At 43.2% G+C, this 21,936-nt stretch overlaps 1 protein-coding gene across 4 annotated transcripts in view; it reads right to left on the bottom strand.

Annotated features, from left to right (window-relative positions):
* The window catches only part of LOC126259224 (protein GDAP2 homolog), a 1,081,164-nt gene that overhangs the window by 470,238 nt on the left and 588,990 nt on the right, over positions 1-21,936 (bottom strand). Inside the window, exon 1 of one of the 4 annotated variants that reach the window (XM_049955839.1) lies at positions 20,914-20,932. The exons of the other annotated variants lie outside the window; for them this stretch is intronic. The gene's annotated coding sequence lies outside the window, so the exon portion shown is untranslated. Of the gene's footprint in view, positions 1-20,913; positions 20,933-21,936 lie in introns of those variants that run through there. 4 annotated transcript variants of the gene reach the window in all.

The raw sequence follows: 21,936 nt of genomic DNA, 5'->3' as shown, positions 1-21,936 counted from the left end.
GCCTTACGCCACCTTGAAATGAGGGCCTGTATGCCTGCACGGTACCATTCCACTGGTCGATGTCGGAGCCAACGTCGTACTGCATCAATAACTTCTTCATCATCCGCGTAGTGCCTCCCACGGATTGCGTCCTTCATTGGGCCAAACATACGGAAATCCGACGGTGCGAGATCGGGGCTGTAGGGTGCATGAGGAAGAACAGTCCACTGAAGTTTTGTGAGCTCCTCTCGGGTGCGAAGACTTGTGTGAGGTCTTGCGTTGTCATGAAGAAGGAGAAGTTCGTTCAGATTTTTGTGCCTACGAACACGCTGAAGTCGTTTCTTCAATTTCTGAAGAGTAGCACAATACACTTCAGAGTTGATCGTTTGACCATGGGGCAGGACATCGAACAGAATAACCCCTTCAGCGTCCCAGAAGACTATAACCATGACTTTACCAGCTGAGGGTATGGCTTTAAACTTTTTCTTGGTAGGGGAGTGGGTGTGGCGCCACTCCATTGATTGCCGTTTTGTTTCAGGTTCGAAGTGATGAACCCATGTTTCATCGCCTGTAACAATCTTTGACAAGAAATTGTCACCCTCAGCCACATGACGAGCAAGCAATTCCGCACAGATGGTTCTCCTTTGCTCTTTATGGTGTTCGGTTAGACAACGAGGGACCCAGCGGGAACAAACCTTTGAATATCCCAACTGGTGAACAATTGTGACAGCACTACCAACAGAGATGTCAAGTTGAGCACTGAGTTGTTTGATGGTGATCCGTCGATCATCCCGAACGAGTGTGTTCGCACGCTCCGCCATTGCAGGAGTCACAGCTGTGCACGGCCGGCCCGCACGCGGGAGATCAGACAGTCTTGCTTGACCTTGCGGCGATGATGACACACGCTTTGCCCAACGACTCACCGTGCTTTTGTCCACTGCCCGATCACCGTAGACATTCTGCAAGCGCCTATGAATATCTGAGATGCCCTGGTTTTCCGCCAAAAGAAACTCGATCACTGCCCGTTGTTTGCAACACACATCCGTTACAGGCGCCATTTTAACAGCTCCGTACAGCGCTGCCACCTGTCGGAAGTCAATGAAACTATACGAGACGAAGCGGGAATGTTTGAAAATATTCCACAAGAAATTTCCGGTTTTTTCAACCAAAATTGGCCGAGAAAAAAAATGTGTTGCATTACTTATTGAACTGCCCTCGTAGTTTACACCTCAGGGTCACCTACTGCCACCAGATGAATACCTATGCGATCGACATCCACTGTGTCTGCGGGCCCAGCGAGATCTAGGTTCTCAGTGGACACCAGAATCTCCACCTCATCCTCGGTCACAGGGCTTGTAGGTAGTGGTGGTGTGGGTGCCACCGCTGTGCCTCGGTTCCTGGGGGTCTTTTTCTTGTTAGGTTTCTCTCACTGCTCCTTAGGTTTCTCTGGCTGGGAGGGCTTCACTGATTCAGTCTCAGGGACTGTTCAAATGTGTATGTGAATTCTTAACGGACCAAACTCCTAAGGTCATCGATCCTTAGACTTACACACTACTTAATCCAACTTATACTAAGAACACCACACACACACACACACACACACACACACATGCCTGAGGAAGGACTCAAACCTCCGGGCCCGCCGGAGTGGCCGAGCGGTTCTAGGCGCTTGAGTTTGGAACCGCGTGACCGCTACGGTCGCAGGTTCGAATCCCGCTTCGGGCATGGATGTGTGTGATGTCCTTAGGTTAGTTAGGATTAAGTAGTTCTAAGTTCTAGGGGACTGATGACCACAGATGTTAAGTCCCATAGTGTTCAGAGCCATTTGCACCATCAAACCTCCAGCGGGAGGGTCCGCGCAGTCCATGACAAGGCACCTCAAACTGCGCAGCCACTCCACGCGGCTTCTCAGGGACTGCAGAGGACCTTGAAGTCCTACGACCAGCTACCTCTGGTTGCTTCAGCGACTGGCGGGTGTCAGCTTTGCCGCTGGAAAGAACCTGGGTAGGGAGTGACCCAAAGGATCCCTACCTGGCGAGAGGAGCCTAAGAAGACTTACATTTCTCCGGCTGAGAACTGGGGACTGGCGTCCCCGATGGTTGGAGGAGGTGTTGTTCCTGAATTCAGATGATACAGTTGCTGAAGGGTTCAAAGAAAACTTGAGTTTGATTTCTAACACGTACCCGACTCATACGATAATAATTGGTGGTGCTTTTAATTTACCCTCGATATGTTGGCGAAAATACATGTTTAATTTTGGAGGTACGCATAAAATATCGTCAGAAATTGTGCTAAACGCATTCTCTGAAAATTATTTCGAGCAGTTAGTTCATGAGCCCACGCGAATAGTAAACGGTTGTGAAAACACACTTCATCTCTTAGCAACAAATAATCCTGAGTTAATAATGAGCATCAAAACAGAATCAGGGATTAGTGAACACAGGGTTGTCGTAGCGAGAGTGAATATTGTAATTCTCAAACCCCCAAAAATAAGCGAAAAATATACCTATTCAAAAAAGCACATAAAATTCACTTTACGCCTTCCTAAGAGACAATTTCCACTCATTCCAAGTTAATAATATAACTGTAGACCAGATGTGGCTTAAATTCAAAGAAATAGTATCGGCAGCAATTAAGAGATTTATACTAAATAAATTAACAAACGACGGAGCTGATCGTACTTGGTACACAAAACAGGTTAGAACACTGTTGCAGAAACAACGAAACAAACATGCCAAATTTAAGCAGACGCAAAATCCCCAAGATTGGCGATCTTTTACAGAAGCTCGAAATTTAGCGCGGACTTCAATGCGAGATGCCTATAACAGTTCCCACAACGGAACTTTGTCTCGAAACCTGGCAGAAAATCCAAAGAGATTCTGGTTGTATGTGAAGTGTGTTAGCGGCAAGAAACAATTAATGCCTTCTCTGCGCGATAGCAATGGAGATACTATCGAAGACAGTGCTGTCAAAGCACAGTTACTAAACACAGTCTTCCAAAATGCCTTCACAAAAGAAGACGAAGTAAATATTCCAGAATTCGAATCAAGAACAGCTGCCAATATGAGTAACACAGAAGTAAATATCCTCGGAGTAGAGAAGCAACTTAAATCACTTAATAAAAGCAAGTCTTCTGGTCCAGACTGTATACCAATTAGGTTCCTTTCCGAGTATGCTGATGCATTAGCATCATACTTAACAATCATGTACAACCGTTCGCTCGACGAAAGATCCTTACCCAAAGACTGGAAAGTTGCACAGGTCATACCAATATTCAAGAAAGATAGTATGAGTAATCCACTAAATTACAGGCCCATATCGTTAACGTCGATATGTAGCAGGATTTTAGAACATATATTGTGTTCGAACATTATGAATTACCTCGAAGAAAACTGTCTATTGACACACAGTCAACACGGGTTTAAAAAACATCGTTCTTGCGAAACACAACTAGCTCTTTATTCGCATGACGTATTGAGTGCTATTGACATGGGATTTCAGATCTATTCCGTATTTCTGGATTTCCAGAAGGCTTTTGACACTTTACCACATAAGCGGCTATCGTGCTTATGGAATATCGTCTCAGTTATGTGACTTCGTGTCACTGAGGTCACAGTTCGTAGAAATTGACGGGAAGTCATCGAGTAAAACAGAAGTGATTTCTGGCGTTCCCCAAGGTAGTGTTATAGGCCCTTTGCTGTTACTTATCTATATAAACGATTTGGGAGACAATCTGAGCAGCCGTCTCTGGTTGTTTGTAGATGAGGCTGTCTTTTATCGGCTAATAAAGTCATCAGAAGATCAAAACAAACTGCAAAACGATTTAGAAAAAATATCTGAATCGTGCAAAAAGTGGCAGTTGACCGTGAATAATAAAAAGTGTGAGGTCATCCACACGAGTGCTAAGAGGAACTCAAACTTCGGTTACACGATAAATCAGTCTAATCTAAAGGCCGTAAATTCAACTAAATACCTAGGAATTACAATTACAAACAACTTAAATTGGAAGGAACACACAGAAAATGTTGTGGGGAAGGCTAACCAAACACTGCGTTTTATTGGCAGGACACTTAGAAAATGTAACAGACCTACTAAGGAGACTGCCTACACTACGCTTGTCCGTCCTCTTTTAGAATACTGTTGCGCGGTGTGGGATCCTTACCAGATAGGACTGACGGAGTAAATCGAAAAAGTTCAAAGAAAGGCAGCACGTTTTTTACTATCGCGAAATATGGGAGAGAGTGACACACAGGATTTGGGCTGGAAATCGTTAAAAGAAAGGCGTTTTTCGTTGCGACGGAATCTTCTCACGACATTTCAATCACCAACTTTCTCCTCCGAATGCGAAAATATTTTGTTGACACCGACCTACATAGGGAGGAACGATCACCACGATAAAATAAGGGAAATCAGAGCTCATACTGAAAGATATAGGTATTCATTCTTTCCTCGCGCTATACGAGATTGGAATAATAGAGAATTGTGAAGGTGATTCGATGAACCCTCTGCCAGGCACTTAAATGTGATTTGCAGAGTATCCATGTAGATGAAGTAGGTTGTGCAGGAGCAACAGGAAGGGAAGTGGCCCGCACCACAAGGGGGCAGATGGAGTGTGATGGTTCTGAGATCCAACTGTACGCGGCGGAACAGAAGATCGTAGAACCGTTGTCATAGCAGCGACGTAGGTTGTCGTCATGTGCACAGGATGTAGCCTCTCATATCTTCTTTTAGCCTCACTGTAGACCATTCGGTCCAGGGTCTTGTATTCCATTATTTTACTTTATTTCTGGAGAATGCTGCAGTCTGGCGAGGAAGGCGAATGGTGCGCTCCACAGTTGACACACACATGGGAGGCGGGGCACATGGAGTATTGGGATGTGAAGGACATCCACAATCCAGACAGGTGACGCTGGAAGTACAGTGGGAAGACATATGGCCGAACTTCCAACACTTAAAGCACTGCGTCGGGGGAGAGATATATGGCTTTACGTCACAGTGGTAGACCATCACCTTGACCTTCTCTGGTAATTGGTCACCCTCAAAGGCCAAGATGAAGGCACGGGTGGCAACCCGATTGTCCCTCGGACCCCGCTGATCGCACCGGACGAAATGGACACCTCGCCGCTCTAAATTGGCGCGCGGCTCATTAGCAGACTGCAAAAGAAGGTCCCTGTGAAATATGATCCCCTGGACGGTTTTTAAGCTCTTATGGAGCGTGCTGGAAACAGAAACATCCCCAAGCTTGTCACAAGCGAGTAGTGCCCATGACTGGGCAGAGGATGCTGTTTTGATGAAGACTGATCTTGACCGTATTTTGGACAAGCTCTCCACCTCCCAAAACTTGTTCTCTAAATGCTCCACAAAAAATTGAGATTTAATTGACAAGAAAGTCTCCCCATCAACTCTTGTACATACGAGGTACCAGGGTAAATGAGCTTTGCTTTGCCTGGCGTTCCTCCCATACTGTGGCCCGGGGGGCGGGGGGAGGGGGGGACGATTTGGGGTCGTATTTCTTAGCATTGAAGTTAGACCATGACCACTTGGAGACTGCTGGTGTTTGACCACCAGCAAGAGATGACCTACTAAGCTTCATGGCGTGTCATCCCCCCTGATGCCACCCACTCCGACCACGGGCCCTCTGCACGAGCGCCACCCAGCCGTAAGAAAGGTCACCTGGCAGGATGGCCATTGCCCAGGGTGATGGGCATCTACTCCTTGGCATCTGTGGGGAGTTAACGGCGTAGGCATCAGCAGAGCGATGCCCGTGTGGTCAGGGGGCTACAATGAGCTGGGTACATGGCGGCCCCACCACAACGGTCTGGCTACCGTGCTGCATATCAAGAGCAAAGTAGCTAAGAAGGCCATTATCGTCGACAGCGCAGAAAGCGATACTGCACAGAGGATGGAGGAAAACGCACCCTGGAGGATGACCTCGCTCACCAGCTGGAGAATGAGCGGAAGTGCATATCCACGTCGACGAAGGGTGCGAGAGATTCCAGCGCATGATGGACACTATGCACCATGTAAGTCGCCCTTCACCAATTGACTCGCTCTTGGGGAAAATTTTGAAAAATGGAGGTCAAACATTACAGGGGACCATCACATAAAGGCTGAAACGAGTGACTCCTTTTAGTCGTCTCTTACGACTGGGCCTACTCTTAACACACCAGACCTGCAGGGCGGTTTCATCAGTAGTTACGATGTTACGCGCCACGTCTGATAAGATAATAGATATGTCATTCCATTGTTTCATTAGTTTCATGGTAGACGAATGCTGTTATACTGTCTCTGTTTTTCTTTGTCATCTGTCGAGAGAAGACGTAATTTCAGCGTCGTAGGAAGGCCATTTTATGACGAACAAATTGTTATTATTTCAAATGAAAAAAATCAGAAAAAACACAGATACAGCCAGTACAGTGAGAACTGAAACTTTTATAACGTATTAATTTTGTAATTATAAATTCCCTGATTACTCATCATCTATGTTTTACCTTCAAGTATTTGTAAATGATGTGGAAGGGTATCATTCTCAGCTCATGGTCTGCCCAACGCGGCCAGCAACTTCGGATTATGTTTTAAATTGTACTAGTTGCTTAAAGAAAGAGTTAATTATTTTTACGGCGACTTTAGCTGAAAACAATCGCTGGACACCGCACTACCGTGTACATTCCACCAGCGTTTGATTATTTTATATGAAATATTTACGCTTAATAATTATTAACCAGCAGTCGAGTCGTAATATTTAACTTCAATGAAAAAAGCATTCAAAGATAATAAAAGAAAAGCACAACCCAATCAGAACCATATTTTTAAAAACAATAATAATAGAAACTTTTAACATCTCGCACACATAATCGAGTGGAATGTATAAAATATAATCAGAAACGACCATTCGATCATGAACACGGGATACTTGTGCTTCTGACAATAGCTGAAATAACAAACTATAAAATAGGAAATCAGCAGTGTCTAAAAATTCAGATTTGTATGTGACATACACAGTATACGTGTGTATAGTTTCGTATGACGTTATAAACTAGTAGTACCGAATGCCGAATAAAACAACCAAAAGCTGACAAAGTATCTATTGTCCTTTCATAATTGTAACTGCGCACTTAGCTGAAATTCGCGATAACTGCCATGCGCTACTGGCACGTGCTTCAGATATGACGCAATTCATCGACAGTGTTCCACTTGCTTCGTCTGATTAAGATCGCCTGAGAAAAGGGTGCTACTTAAGATAACCGCTAATCGCTTATTTATCGGATTAATCTCCAATACATGCAGCGTGAACAGATAGGAATCATTTGGATGACCCTCCGATACTCAACAATTCCCCTCCAGAATTCTGCTCCTTTGTATAAGCGTAGCCAAAACCGCGAGTAACTCCGCAACATTTGAACGCTTATGCTTTGTTCGTTTTCAGCTTTGTAATCTTTCTCCATGTTTTAGTTTTAAGTAAGTATAAGACAGATGGTTTGTGATGCTAACAAACTTCTACGATTCTCCCCTCAGTGAATAAATGGCATTGTGAATACTAAAGCATTACGTTGTTACTCTCTAGTGGACAGATAACAGTTGAAAAGTGAATCGGCACTCATGGATACAGAAATGAGTTTTTCGCCCTCAGCAGATAAGTCGGAGAATGTACGTGACGCCAGATGCAGCAGCTGCACGCATTCGATCCTTGCTGGACGTAAGGGCCCTGCGATTAATTAAGGATGAATTTTTCCATTGTTCACACGCCTTCCAAAACCTATACACTAAATTTTGCAATCTGTGTCTGTCACAAGAACCGCTTATCATTTGACCGATGCCCTTCCACTCTTAAAACTTTCTAAAATATGCAGGTATATCGTATACCCCTAGCCCTAGCACACTATACCAATGGAATGTTATCGGCGATGGGTGCAAATTTCGCCACGATGCTCATCCTGTATCGATCGCTGCCGGTATCTCAGCTGCATTACTGCGCGATACCGCTGAGAAACTTACCAAATAGGAGAAAGTACAGTACCGCTACGTAGAACAAGTGCCTCACCCATGCCTTCAACACCAACCAGTGCTCCGCTCTCAGAAGCATCGGAGACGCCTGCCCATGTTCGGCTCCAAGACTGTGACAGATAAATTTGTATTTCACAGAATCATTTGTAAGGAGACCGTTGCCCTCCCCACCCCCCCACCCCCTTCTCGCCACACAATGTTTAACCTTCATCAATGTTATGATCTAACAGCAGTCTGCCTCAAACAGGTTTGTTGTTGCAAATGGATTTATAAACTTCAGCGCCTTTGGATCAATGACGGGAATTTAGCCTATCTATCACATGTGTGGCGGGTACTAACATTTGTTCCTTGCGTGACTTCTGTTTCTATCGCACGAGTTACAGGTTTGAATTATTTGAACTCTTCTCACATCACACAATTTGAGATCCTCTGGCCTAAGGTATTTTTCAGCAGTAGCGACAGCAGACTCAAGGTATTACTAAGAGTACATATTCAAATGTGGGAAACTAAGGATGTGTAAATTTGCGACATTTCTAGGAATATTTGCTACACCAAACACCTACAGATCGAACATGAAGAAAGAAATCATTTTACAGATACCTACACTGAGGTGACAAAAGTCATGGGATATCTCCTAATATCGTGTCCGCCGTAGTGCAGCGTCTCGACGTTGCATGGTCTCAACAAGTCGATGGAAGTCCCCTGCAGAAATATTGAGCCATGCTGTTTGCCTAGCCATCCATAATTGCGGAAGTGTTGCTGGTGCAGGATTTTGTGCACGAACTGACCTCTCGAATATGTCCCATAAATGTAAATGTGGGTGGCCAAATCATTTGCTCGAGTTGTCCAGAATGTTCTTCAAAGCAATCGCGAACAATTGTGGCCGGTGACATGACGCATTGTCATCCATAAAAATTTTATCTTAGTTTGGTAACATGAAGTCTACGAGTGGCTCCAGAAGGTCTCCAAGTAGCCGAACGTAACCACAGGACGCAGTCCATTACATGTAAGCACATGTCCACACCGTTACAGAGCCACCTCCAGCCTGTATGGTGCCTTGTTGACAACTTGGGTCCACGGTTCAAATGGCTCTAAGCACTATGTGACTTAATTTCTGAGGTCATCAGTTCCCTAGACTTACAACTACTTAAACCTAACTAACCTAAGGCCGTCACACACATTCATGCCCGAGGCAGGATTCGAATCTGCGGCCGTAGCAGCAGCGCGGTTCCGGACTGAAGCGTCTAGACTCGGCCACAGCGGCCGGAAACTTGGGTCTATGGCTTCGTGAAGTGTGCACCACATTCTGACCCTACAATCTGCTCTTACCAACTGAAATCTCGACTCGTCTGATCGTCGTCTAGGGTCCAATCGATACGGTTACGAGCCCAGGAGAGGCGCTGCAGGCAATGTCGTGCTGCCAGCAAAGGAACTCGCGCCGGTCGTCTCAAGCAATTGCCCATTAATGTCAAATTTAGCCGCACTGTCCTAACGGATACGTTCGTCGTACGTGCCAAACTGATTGAAGCAGTGTTGCATGTCTGTTAACAATGACAACTCTACACAAACGCTGCTGCTCTCGGTCGTTAAGTGAAGGCTGTCGGCCACTGCCTTGTTCATGGTGAGAGGTAATGCCGGAAAGTTGGTATTCCCGGCACACTCTTGACACCGTAGATCGGGGAGTACTGAATTCCCCAACGATCTGCCAAATGAAACGTCCCATGCACCTAGCTCCAGCTACCACTCTGCGTTCAAAGCGTGTTAATTCCCGTCGTGCGGCCATAACCACGTCGGAAACCTTTTCACGTGAATCATCTGAGTAAAAGTGGCAGCTTCGCCATTGAATTGCCCTTTTCAACCTTGTGTAAGCGATACTACCACCATCTGTGTATGCGCATATCGCTGTCCCATGACCTCAATGTATTCCTCTATTACAGATTTGCATGCAGTAATGTGACATGCGTGAGCAAATTCCCAACGGCTGAAACTCCATACCTACTGTTGGCTGTACACGAATCTAGATTCACTCTTTTATTTTAAATTGCCTGTAGCCTACTCCTCAACTGTTTGCTATATCTCGAGGCACAGCGAGTTGCAGCGACGATAGTAGTATTGTGGTCCATGGCAGTATGCTAAATTTCATGAAACAAAATGCAGGAAAAAAGGAAAGTAAACAAACCGTCCGTAGAACTACTAGATAATAACTTTTTTATTTAACACCTGTAAACAAGAGCTAGGGAACAAAGACGATGTCTGAAGCGACAAATTTCGAGACAGCAAGATATCAGGAATTGTGAAAACGAAAATACTCCGTCGTCCACGAAAATAAGATCTCTTGGAATAAATGTAAATGATTATAGGAAGATAAGTAAGAAAGCATAAACTGGAGAAAATAAGGAAATATGCACTACTGAAAATGATAAACTATCATTACACTGCCGAACAAAGTAATTCCTAGAGCAGATCACCACCTTTAAAACAGAAAGAAAAAATCAGAAGTTAACCGCCAATAGACGGATGATTTCACAATCACGGAAAAATCTATAAGTAGCAGATACCTCCGTAGAAGTATGAAACACCATGCTGCATTAAGATCTGTATTCTCTGGCGACGGAAAGTATTCACAATTGGATCATTTACATCCGGAGAATAAACTACAAATCTTATATCAGCTGACGGCTTGGCAGAAACGTAGTTCAAAGTGTGCATCCGTGTTTAGTCCCCAGATTGTATAACACAATACGAAAGTTAGTAGAGAAAATCGCAGAGCTGACTATTGAGCTGATATAGAACGTATTGACTCGGTCGAGTAGGCAGAAGTACTTAGCATTCAATAGCTAGCGATAACACGCTACGCAGCATGTCTTAAGACGTACTAGGCACAAGGCAGCACACAGACTGTGAGAATTATTAACAAAGTTCTAAGCAATTGCTAAGAGTTAAGTCATTGGGCTGTCGCACGTCAGACAAGCTGAACGATGATGAAGACACCAGATTTACACTTATTCCTCGACATTTGTCTTTTTCTGTAGTTCTATCTTGTATGAACGGAGTGAGACTGCGGCTGGTCAAAGACTTGAAAATAAATACCGACAGCCGTAATTTTATTAATTACTTTGTTTGTCTACCAATTTCTGTGACGCGTTGGCACCATCTTCAGGCCACTATGCACGTAGCTAGACAAGTCATCTAAACGTCAATGCTATTATACGGACCACTAATTTCAACCGTCTTCCTTAGATTTCTAAAACTCTTTCCCTGTAGACGTGGACTCTACAGAGAAGTGTTTTTATTATGAGTCCACTCCAGTCTTGTTGTATGGTTAGGCACGCTGCACGAAATGCGATTTTCAGTGCCGACAGGCTGTCTGCAGAATAAACCTTCGCGATTTTAAGCGATCATAGCGGGCAAAAATTAAAATATTTATTTTGTGGGTAACAGTTCAATTGATGCTACGGCCGCATCCGCGTTCTAGTGATCAACCTTGGTGGGTGCTAACGAGGAGGTCCTACGTTCAATTTCCGCCGACCACCTCTGATTTCTCAGTGTTGGAAAGCACTGCCGCCATATGAGAAGCTTCTCCAATAAGCAAGCAGCAAATTGCACACACAAGCCGCCGAAGGGGTGTCAAATCGGATGGCTTGCAACAGTCTGTACACCACACAGCCACTGAAATCTGTGAGAGTCCTTTAAAATGTCCCTCCAATGTGTTTCTTCACCTTCAGATTTCTTGTCTTCTATATAACACTGCTTCATTTCATTTTTAAATCTTTTTTAATCTGGACACAAAAATTTCAAACGATCACATTTTGAAAACTTCCTGCTTCTTCATTTTGACTACGTTCCTGCTAACTATCAGCACAGACACGAAGCCAACTCCCACCTCAGTACTACAAGCTTATATGCCTACTAGCTCTGATGAAAGTGAGGAGATTTAAAGAATCTATCATGAGAAAAAAGAAATTATTCAGATAGTTAAGAATGACGAAAATTTAATTGCGATGGGGGACAGGAGTTAAATATTAGGAAACGTAAGAAAAGGAAAAATAGCAGAACAACATTCAGTAGGTGGAAAGGAATGAAAAGCGAAGTCGTAATCATTGCAGATACTTGGCTTGAGAATCATGAAAGAACACTGCATACATGGGCGAGTCCTGGAGTAACTTTTGAATTTGGATAGAACCTATAGATATTTATCGTGAACTGTGCGAAGTGTACAGAAACAACGTAATGAGTGTATGTTCCATCTGGAAATGGCGCATTCGCTTTCAAAATGGAGAAGCCAACGTTCATGATGAAGAGAAGAGTGGACGTCCGAGTATTGTCACTGACGATCTTGTCGCTAAAGTTTATGAAACGATTCGTGAAAACTGTCGCCGGCCGGAGTGGCCGAGCGGTTCTAGGCGCTTCAGTCTGGAACCGCGCAACCGCTACGGTCGCAGGTTCGAATCCTGCCTCGGGCATGGGTGTGTGTGATGGCCTTAGGTTAGTTACGTTTAAGTAGTTCTAAGTTTTGGGGAACTGATGACCTCAGAAGTCGAGTCCCACAGTGCTCAGAGCCATTTTGATAGATTACACAATGGTAGATTTTGAAACCAGATTCTGAACTGCAAACATTCCCAGCGGCAAATGACAATACTGATCATAATTTACTGGTTATGGGCTGCAGATTAAACCTGAAGTAATAGCAGAAAGGTAGGAAATTGAGAAGATGGGACCTGGATAAATTGAAAGAATCAGATGTAGTTGAGACTTTGAGAGGGCGTATTAGGTAACGAATGCCCGGAACAGGAGATAGGAGTAAAATAGAAGATGAATGGGTAGCTTTGAGAGATGGATCAAATAAGGAAAAGACAAGGTCCAGTAGAAAGACTTTGATAACACACAAGGTATAGAATCTAGTTAGCAGACACGCATAAAAATACAGCAATTCAAATGGTTCAAATGACTAAGCACTATGGGACTTAACATCTGAGGTCATCAGTCCCCTAGACTTTGAACTACTTAAACCTGACTAACCGAAGGACATCACACACGTCCATGCCCGAGGCAGGATTCGAACCTGCGACCGTAGCAGCAGCGCGGTTCCGGACTGAAGCGCCTAGAACCGCTCGTCCACAGCGGCCGGCTAATACAGGAATTGAAGCAGGCATAAGGGAAGAGAGACATATAAAAAATGAGACTGGCAGACAATTCAAATGACTACATAAGTGTGGGTAGAGAGCAAAGACAAGGATATAGAAGAAGGCATAACTAAGGGAAAGAGATGCGGCTTACAACAAAATCAAACAGATCTTTGGTGAAAAGGGAAGCAGCTGTATATCAAGAACTTAGATGGCAAGCCAGCACTAAGAAATGAATGGAAAGTTGAAAGGTGGAAGGAATTTGTGCAAGGGCTAAACCAGGAAATGAACTCGAATACAGTACTGCAGAAGGGAAAGAAGTAGTAAACGGAGAGGAGATAGGAGATACGATACTACGACAAGAATTTGACGAGCACTGAAAGACTTCAGTGGAAACAACACTGCTGCGGTAGACGACGGCCTCTCAGAATTATTGAGATACTTGGGAGATCATGCCATGACAAAATTACTCTAGCCGTGGTCTAAGATGCGAAATACGCGCAGCCCTAAAAAAGAATTTAATAATTCCAATTCCAAAAAAAAGCAGGCGCTGCCAGGTGTGAATATTAATCAGTCATGGTTGAAAAATAATGGCACGAATAATTTACATCAGAGTCGAAAAACTGCTAGAGGCTGCCATGAGGGTAGATCAGTTTGAGTTCCGGAAAATGTAGGAAGGTGCGAGGTAAGGCGAAGGGAAGCAGTAGTTGAGATGGAAGTGAGGCTGGTTTGCAGCCTATCGCCGAGGTTGTTTAATTGTAATCTGAGTAAACTGTAAATGAACCCCAGGAGAAATTTGGAAAGGGAATTATAATTCTGAGAGAAGCAATAAAAAGTTTTAAGTTTGCTGATTACATTCTAATTATGTCAGAGGTGGCAAAGGACTCTGAGAAATAGCTGAACGAAATTGATAGTGTCTTGAAAATAGGTTTAAGATGAACGTCAATAAAGTAAAACAAGGATAGTGAAATGTAGTCGAATTAAATCAGGTGATGTTGAGGGTATTAGATTAGGAGATACTAAAATAGATGGGTTTTGCTATTGGGGAAGCAAAATAACTGATGAAACCGAATGCTAATGGCAAGAAAAGCATTTCTGAAAAAAAGAAGTTTGTTAACATATAATACAAATTTAAGTGCTAGGGAGTCTTTTCTGGTGGTATTTGTCTGGACTGGAGTTTTTTCGGAAGCGAAACATGGACTGTAAGCAATTCCGACAGGAGGAAAATAGAAACTTTCGAAATGCGGTGCTACAGATTTGGAGCATATACTATACTCTAACATTATGAATCACCTTGAAGAAAATGACTTATTGATACATAACCAACACGGATTCAGAAAATATCGTTCTTGTACAACACAACTAGCTCTTTATTCCCATGAAGTAATGAGTGCTGTCGACAAGGGATCTCAGATCGATTCCATATTCCTAGATTTCCAGAAGGCTTTTGATACCGTTCCTCACAAGCGATTATTAATCAAATTGAGTGCATATGGAGTATCGTCTCAGTAGTGTGACTGGATTCGTGATTTCCTCTCAGAGAGGTACAGTTCATAGTGATAGACGGTAAATCATGGAGTGAAACAGAAGTGATATCCGGCGTTCCGCAAGGTAGTGTCATAGGTCCTCTGCTGTTCTTGATTTACATAAATGATCTAGGTGATAATCTGAGCAGCCCCCTTAGATTGTTAGCAGATGATGCTGTAATTTACCGTATAGTAAAATCATCAGATGATCAATTCCAATTACAAAATGATCTAGAGAGGATTTCTGTATGGTCCGAAAAATGGCAATTAGCACTAAACAAAAAAAATGCGAGGTCATCCACATGGGTACTGTAGTGGACTGACAAGGCAGCCAGTCCACAGTGACGGGTGGCCGAAAGGGCACACGTACACACACGCCGACTGGCGCGAAGTCTGGAACAGGATTCGTAATGAATGTGATAAAGAAAAGAACGTAGCTACTAGAACACTTAACTTTTATATCGTCCTTTGGTATACAGCATTCTTGATGATACAAGTGAGACTATCTTGAGATACATGCAATGGTACAAATGGCGCCTTGCTAGGTCGTAGCCATTAACTTAGCTGAAGGCTATTCTAACTGTCTCTCGGCAAATGAGAGAAAGGCTTCGTCAGTGTAGTCGCTAGCAACGTCGTCGTACAACTGGGGCGAGTGCTCGTACGTCTCTCGAGACCTGCCTTGTGGTGGCGCTCGGTCTGCGATCCTGACAGTGGCGACACGCGGGTCCGACATGTACTAATGGACCGCGGCCGATTTAAGCTACCACCTAGCAAGTGTGGTGTCTGGCGGTGACACCACAGGTACTAAAAGAAATCCGATAAATTTTGGGTATACGATAAATCGCACAAATCTAAGGGCTGTCAATTCGACTAAATACCTAGGAATTACAATTACGAGCAACTTAAATTGGAAAGACCACATAGATAATATTGTGGGGAAGGCGAAACAAAGACTGCGCTTTGTTGGCAGAACACTTAGAAGATGCGACAAACCCACAAGAGAGACAGCCTACATTACACTTGTTCGTCCTCTGCTGGAATAGTGCTGCGCGGTGTGGGATCCTTACGAGGTAGGATTGACGGTGGACATCGAAAAAGTGCAAAGAAGGGCTGCCAGTTTCGTGTTATCGCGCAACAAGGGTGAGAGTGTCACTGATATGAAACGCGAGCTGGGGTGGCAGTCACTGAAACAAAGGCGGTTTTCTTTGCGGTGAGATCTATTTACGAAATTTCAATCACCAACTTTCTCTTCCGAATGCGAAAATATTATGTTGACACCCACCTACGTAGGGAGAAATGATCATCATAAAAAATAAGAGAAATCAGAACTCGAACGGAAAGATTTAGATGTTCCTTTTTCCCACGTGCCATTCGAGAGTGGAATGGTAGAGAAGCAGTATGAAAATGGTTCGATGAACCCTCTGCCATGCACTAAAGTGTGAACTGCAGAGTAACGAAGTCTATATAGATGTAGAAGAATGCTACAGATTAGACGGGTAGATCACATAATGAGGTACGTAACTGAATTGGAGAAAAGAAATTTGTGGCAAAACGTGAATTAAAGAAGCGATGAACTGATTGGACACATCCTCAGGCATCATGAAATCTTAAGTTTGGTGATGGAAATGTTGGGGGTTAAAATTTTAAAGAGAGACAGACCAAAGTTCCAACACAGTAAGCAGATTCAAATGGACGTAGGTTTCAGTATTTATGCGGACATGAAGCAGACTGCACAGGAAAGACTAACGTAGAGGGCTGCATCAAAACAGCCTTCAGATTGAAGACCACAACAACAACACTGTTAATGATCCATTTCATTATAGCGCTGTACTTCAAGCTCGTCATCTTAGACATTTCTTCCTTCGTTCCATATTTAAGTTCCACATCAGCAAGTCTGTTTTACCCCACATTACGCTGAGCGCAGCTGCTTCGCTTGTCTACAATGCGATTTTGTAAACGTCTCTATGGGGACACCTCTTCTTAGTTCTATAGACGGCTATTGCTTTCCCCAACAGCCGTTTGCGCTTCGCAGTTGAAAGCTGTCAAAAGCTCTGGCAGATGTCAGGAATTTCCTTAAGCTGGCTCGACTGCAGGAGTGTCTTAGTGGTGAGAATAGATGTATTAAAACTTCATGCACGATGCAGCATCTTTCTCTCATCTTAGTGTTTATGACGACATATCTCCTGCAGTTGGATGGTATCATGATATAATTTTGTAGGTGCATTTTGCGACATATGTGGATACTTTCTGAAAAGTTTTTTCCAAACTGAGTTAGTAGCATAGAAGTAACAAATCTAAGCGGCATGCATGGTGAGGCCGTTTTTTAGGCGTCTAATTTTTTATGACGTCATGTTATCTCCTACACTACTACTTCAAACAGCAGATCCTCCACTGCGAGATTCATTTTTTATTGACTGACCCCTTGACAAAATACTATCTCTGTAAGCCTGCCGAAGCCTAGGAAAAATTGCCCTGCCCTGTGTCAAGTCTGAAGAAAAATGGTTCTTACCCCACAGCGGTTGTTGACTTACGAGAGGGATATGTGTACCACGTCTGGTTGAAATCGGACCAGTGGTTTAGCAGGCGATATGGAATACACACACATATACACCATTTTATGCACAAAACTGGTTTTCATGCAAGGATCAAGCAATTCTTGATATATTCCAAACTTGGTAATTAAGTCATATAGACCTTTCGGTAGCTTACTTTTTTTTATTATTTAGCAGTTAGTTTATTACGTAGCTCGGTCATTGCACTGAGTCATTTTGTTAATTTCTGGCGCAATGGTAATGCCATCAGCGTCCGCATTGTGTGTGTACTTTTCTTCGAAAACCCAAGTTTTCTTCTCACCACTTCCTAATTTGCTTCTGTCGGAAGTAATTAGGTTAAATATAATAGGTGACGAAGCGCACTTCAATAAAAAAGGACCAACATTTATGATACCCCAGGGGAGATATGTTACGAAAGTACACTTTTAGAGGAAAGTACTTTTTTTTCAAAAAATTGTGACCGATGATCCGGAACGTGTTTCATGAAGATCTGATCTCAACACCGAAGAAAACTACCTGAAGCGAATACAAATGTCAGGGAAAATTGTTCAAGTGAAATACAGCCTCCGGGAAAATTCAGCCACACAGTATCGTCGATCAGCTGTGTGTACCCTGGAAATAAAAATAGTGGCGTCAGAACTTTGTGTAATAGGAGGTATACCTAAGTCCTTAGAAATCTTTTGTTGAGCATTAGATAACGCTTCCAGACCAACCTTCGCGCGATCAACATTGCGGCTTTTTCTGTATGGAGCTGGGGTCAAGAGACTAACCACCTCAGTTTTTCGGCTTCGGTCTGGTTCAGCTCGTTGCGTATGCAAACTCACGGAACATCCACCATTATACACCAGAAAGTCTACAATACCAGTAAATGAATTGAGCTAGATGCGAAACGAGTCTAGTTCGAACCCCTGTCTGTCCGTCATGGCTTAGAAGTGCTGTAGCAGCCCTGATTTATTTAAGAACTGGGACTATTTCCTCGTCAGTCCACATCCCTGTTAAGGCTGGTTTACGGTTTGTCTCTTAACTCTTCCCGAAAATCTGATTTTATTGCATTTCTGTTGTTTCCAGTGAATAGTTTTCATTTCAATTCTTTTGTGTTATATTCAATGTATCTCTACAGACCTACGGCATGTTATACTCATTGGAGCTTACAATTCTTGTAACAAATTTGTCTTTTCCTAATGTTTAAACCCTTCATTGCTCCATTCATACCAGTTCACGTACTATAATGTCCCTCCACTATGCACTTCACCTCTCCATTCATCCTCTTACAGCGTTTCGCAGCACTATATTTTAATTGCATACAGTTTCCCTGTTATTCTTATTTCTCTTCCGAACAATGCTGCATTCCATGACTGTAGTTTGCAATCCTCGTCTCAGGTCAAGATATATTTTTTGAGCTCTGTAGGTACAACTCCTCGGTCCGATCTATCTGGAACTTATTCTTTCTAAGTATCAGAATACCTTCATTTCGAACTGTTCAGCAGTTTTTAGAGTTTCACAGCACAATGTACTTCAGTTTTACCTACCAGAGGCTGATGCTTGTATTTAACAGATTTTCCATACTGCTAGTATTTTGTAGAGCTGTGTTGTTCTCATAATGTCAGAAACATGCAAATGTTATTTGTGCAAATGAACGCTACACACATCCTTTCCTCCCGCGTATGTACTTCTACAATTCTTTCACTTGCTCTATTGGATTCCACGACGTGCTTTGACACTGCACTCGAGAAAATAATTGTGAACACTGCAAAAAGAGCAATAAATGAACTCTGGAATATGTGAAAGAAGAAAATAAACGTTTACTTGCATAAAATACGGTCATTTGCTATTAACTACTTTTTAACGGTTAATAAAACTGAGTTGTCAGAGGAATAGGAAGGTAAAACTCGTAGAAAGAAAAGTCGTAGGCCTACACCTTATTGACAATGCTGCAGCTAGAAAAAGTTCTTTGTCATCAAACATGACATAAATTTAATTAGATACGGGGGTATGAATACATAAATCCCGTTATTACTAATTGCAGACTCGTGAACAAGCACTGTTAAAAAGCGAAGCAAGAAGTGGTGCTGTGACCCAGTTCCATATATATCTTGCTCCAAACACAACGAAAATTTTCCTTAGGTACAAGGTGAGACATGTTATTAGCTTTAGACCGTACTCTCTCTACTTATAATTTCTGATATAGAGCAGATATATGACACTCATGGGAACATTATTTTGTCGAGACGACAGTTCCATGATGTAGTGATTCAAAAGCTGTTTAGAGTGGGGGGCAAACGACAAGAGACCCATACGATTCTTTTATCGTAACGCAGCTCTCAGTAAAATACCGTAGTATCGAGTAAAATATTACTGAATGATATTTCTTCTTATCACGCCACCATTTTTTTCCCTGTTTATCACCGAGCATTCGCGGTGCTTCATCATTAGAATGTTGTTGACTGACATATGTAATGTCTTGACAGTTCAGCATTTTCGCTTGTGTAACACAGCATTTCCATGTCTTTAAAGTTAAGTAAACTGGTTGGTTACAATTAAAGTGCAGCTACTCACAGGGGTCCAGTGTGGGCTGTACGAAATCTAAGCTTGGTAGACATTGTGATGCGTTAATACAGAACCGATTCAAGCTGGAAAAAAATAGTTCCAATTTTGGACACCAGGTGCAAATCTGGCGCAGTGAATACAAGAAAGACATACAGAATTGCTTCCATATGTAATGGATTAGAAACGGGACTTGGACAGAAAAGGTCAAATAAGCGAGAAAGGCATAACGTTGATTTTATTATTAACTGCTGTTTACACAGTTTCTTCGATGTGAGGGCCAGAAACGTCGCGACGTGATGTTCAAAAATGGCTCTGAGCACTATGGGACTTAGCTTCTGAGGTCATCAGTCCCCTAGAACTTAGACTACTTAAACGTGACTAACCTAAGGACATCACACACATCCATGCCCGAGGCAGGATTCGAAACTGCGACCGTAGCGGTCGCGCGGTTCCAGACTGTAGCGCCTAGAACCGCTCGGCCACCCTGGCCGGCGCGACGTGCTGTACAGCATCAATTTCCATGTAGTGGCCAAAATTGGAACCATTTTTTTTCCAGTGTAAGTCTGTTCAGCATTACCGCATTAGCATATTTAACAAGTTTCACTGCCACACGATAATTACAGCTCACGTTGGATCTCCATGAGCAGCTGTACTTTAATTATAACCACACAGTACAGACTGTCAACTTCCATAAATAGTATCAAAGCAGAGGTTAATGGTAGGAGGCTTACAATGATTTTTAGTCGAATCCCAGACACCTACAACAAGATAACATTTCAGTTAGGAGGTAATTCTGAAACTAACATATGCGTTTTGTTACAAATATTTGTAAGCAAATGCGTAAAGATGTTCCCCATAATATGCAAGTATGAGAGCGACTAACGAAAACTTAAAATACAGTTTAAGATTCACGGAGTCCTTTTTATCGCGTATAAGTCTTTGAAAATACTCTTATTGGTGATGAGTCCCAAAGCATGATTTAATGAGTATTAAACAAAACAGAAAATGAATGAACAGTTGCGGCTCTGACGTTGAAATGATACCTAGCAACATTTGTAAAGTTACAGGATACTTACAAGACATACATGTGGCTAATGAAGTACAGACGGTACTGGCAAAGTATACCAATGTCAGGAGCGAGTCACAATTAAAATCTTAAGCCGCGTGGCGCGCTGCGCTTACCGGTTTGTACAGCGAAGTGCTCCAGCTGCGGCACACACGGAATCGCGTCTGTCCGCGCTGACTGAGCTGGCTTGCCGTAATCTTCGCCGGGAGGGCTTTTGCTCAGGTAGGCCTACGTACTTCACTGTACTGCACTATCAGCGGCGTGCGGCTCGACTAATGGCCCGGCGTTATCTGCGCGCGTCGGCGTAACCTCGCTGACGCCCAGAACACGGCCCTGATTCTCTCTCTCTCTCTCTCTCTCTCTCTCTCTCTCTCTCTCTTACCCTGGCCAGCAGTTACGGCAGAAAAAGGTTGTAGGCCGGTGGCAGAAGTCCACACTTCGTGGTGCAGCTCGAGGGAGGTTAAACACTTACGCGTTAACTTTTAACTAGCTTGATGTTATGAGTACATAATTATGCTTGTATATGCGAATATGATTAAGAGTTGCAGAAAGGATAATAGTGCTTTTGGTAGGGACAAAAATCTGAACAGACGCCGTAGAAAAAGTGCTAGAATTATGGAATCTAGGAAGCTTGATTACAGAAGTAAGACAAATGTTAGGAGCAGATTGCAGCAGGAGTCGGCGGCTTGCTTCGAGAGCGCAACCGATACCAAACGTCGACAAAGAATTCGGTCGGAATTTCTAAATTTATACGTCTGGAGCACATCATTATATCAAAGAGAAACGTGGTCTGTGGGAAAATACAGACAACATTTTAAATACAGAGTTAAGGAAGGATGTTGAAAAATCAAACGAACAAGTCAAATAAGAAACGCAGAGGCGCTATAAACAATGGGTTAGGAAAGGAGTCAAATTCAAATCTTTATTAGAAGGTAGCCCAGAGAAAAAGCAAAAATTGTAAAATATTTTGTCGAGGATCACAGAAAACAGATTAATATTTTAGCATCATCATCAGTTTTCTGCTATATTAGCAGGTCCTTTGCCTCTCCATTTTCTGCGATCCATTGCTTCCTTCTTAAGGCTGCTGTATGTTGTACCGTCCATCACTTCACCCAGTATCTGAAATCTCTTCCTTCTTC

The sequence above is a fragment of the Schistocerca nitens genome, chromosome 5, assembly GCF_023898315.1.
Source record: "Schistocerca nitens isolate TAMUIC-IGC-003100 chromosome 5, iqSchNite1.1, whole genome shotgun sequence".
Taxonomy (NCBI): domain Eukaryota; kingdom Metazoa; phylum Arthropoda; class Insecta; order Orthoptera; family Acrididae; genus Schistocerca; species Schistocerca nitens.
Note: the sequence above shows the minus strand (reverse complement) of the source record. Positions and strands in the feature narration are given on the sequence as shown.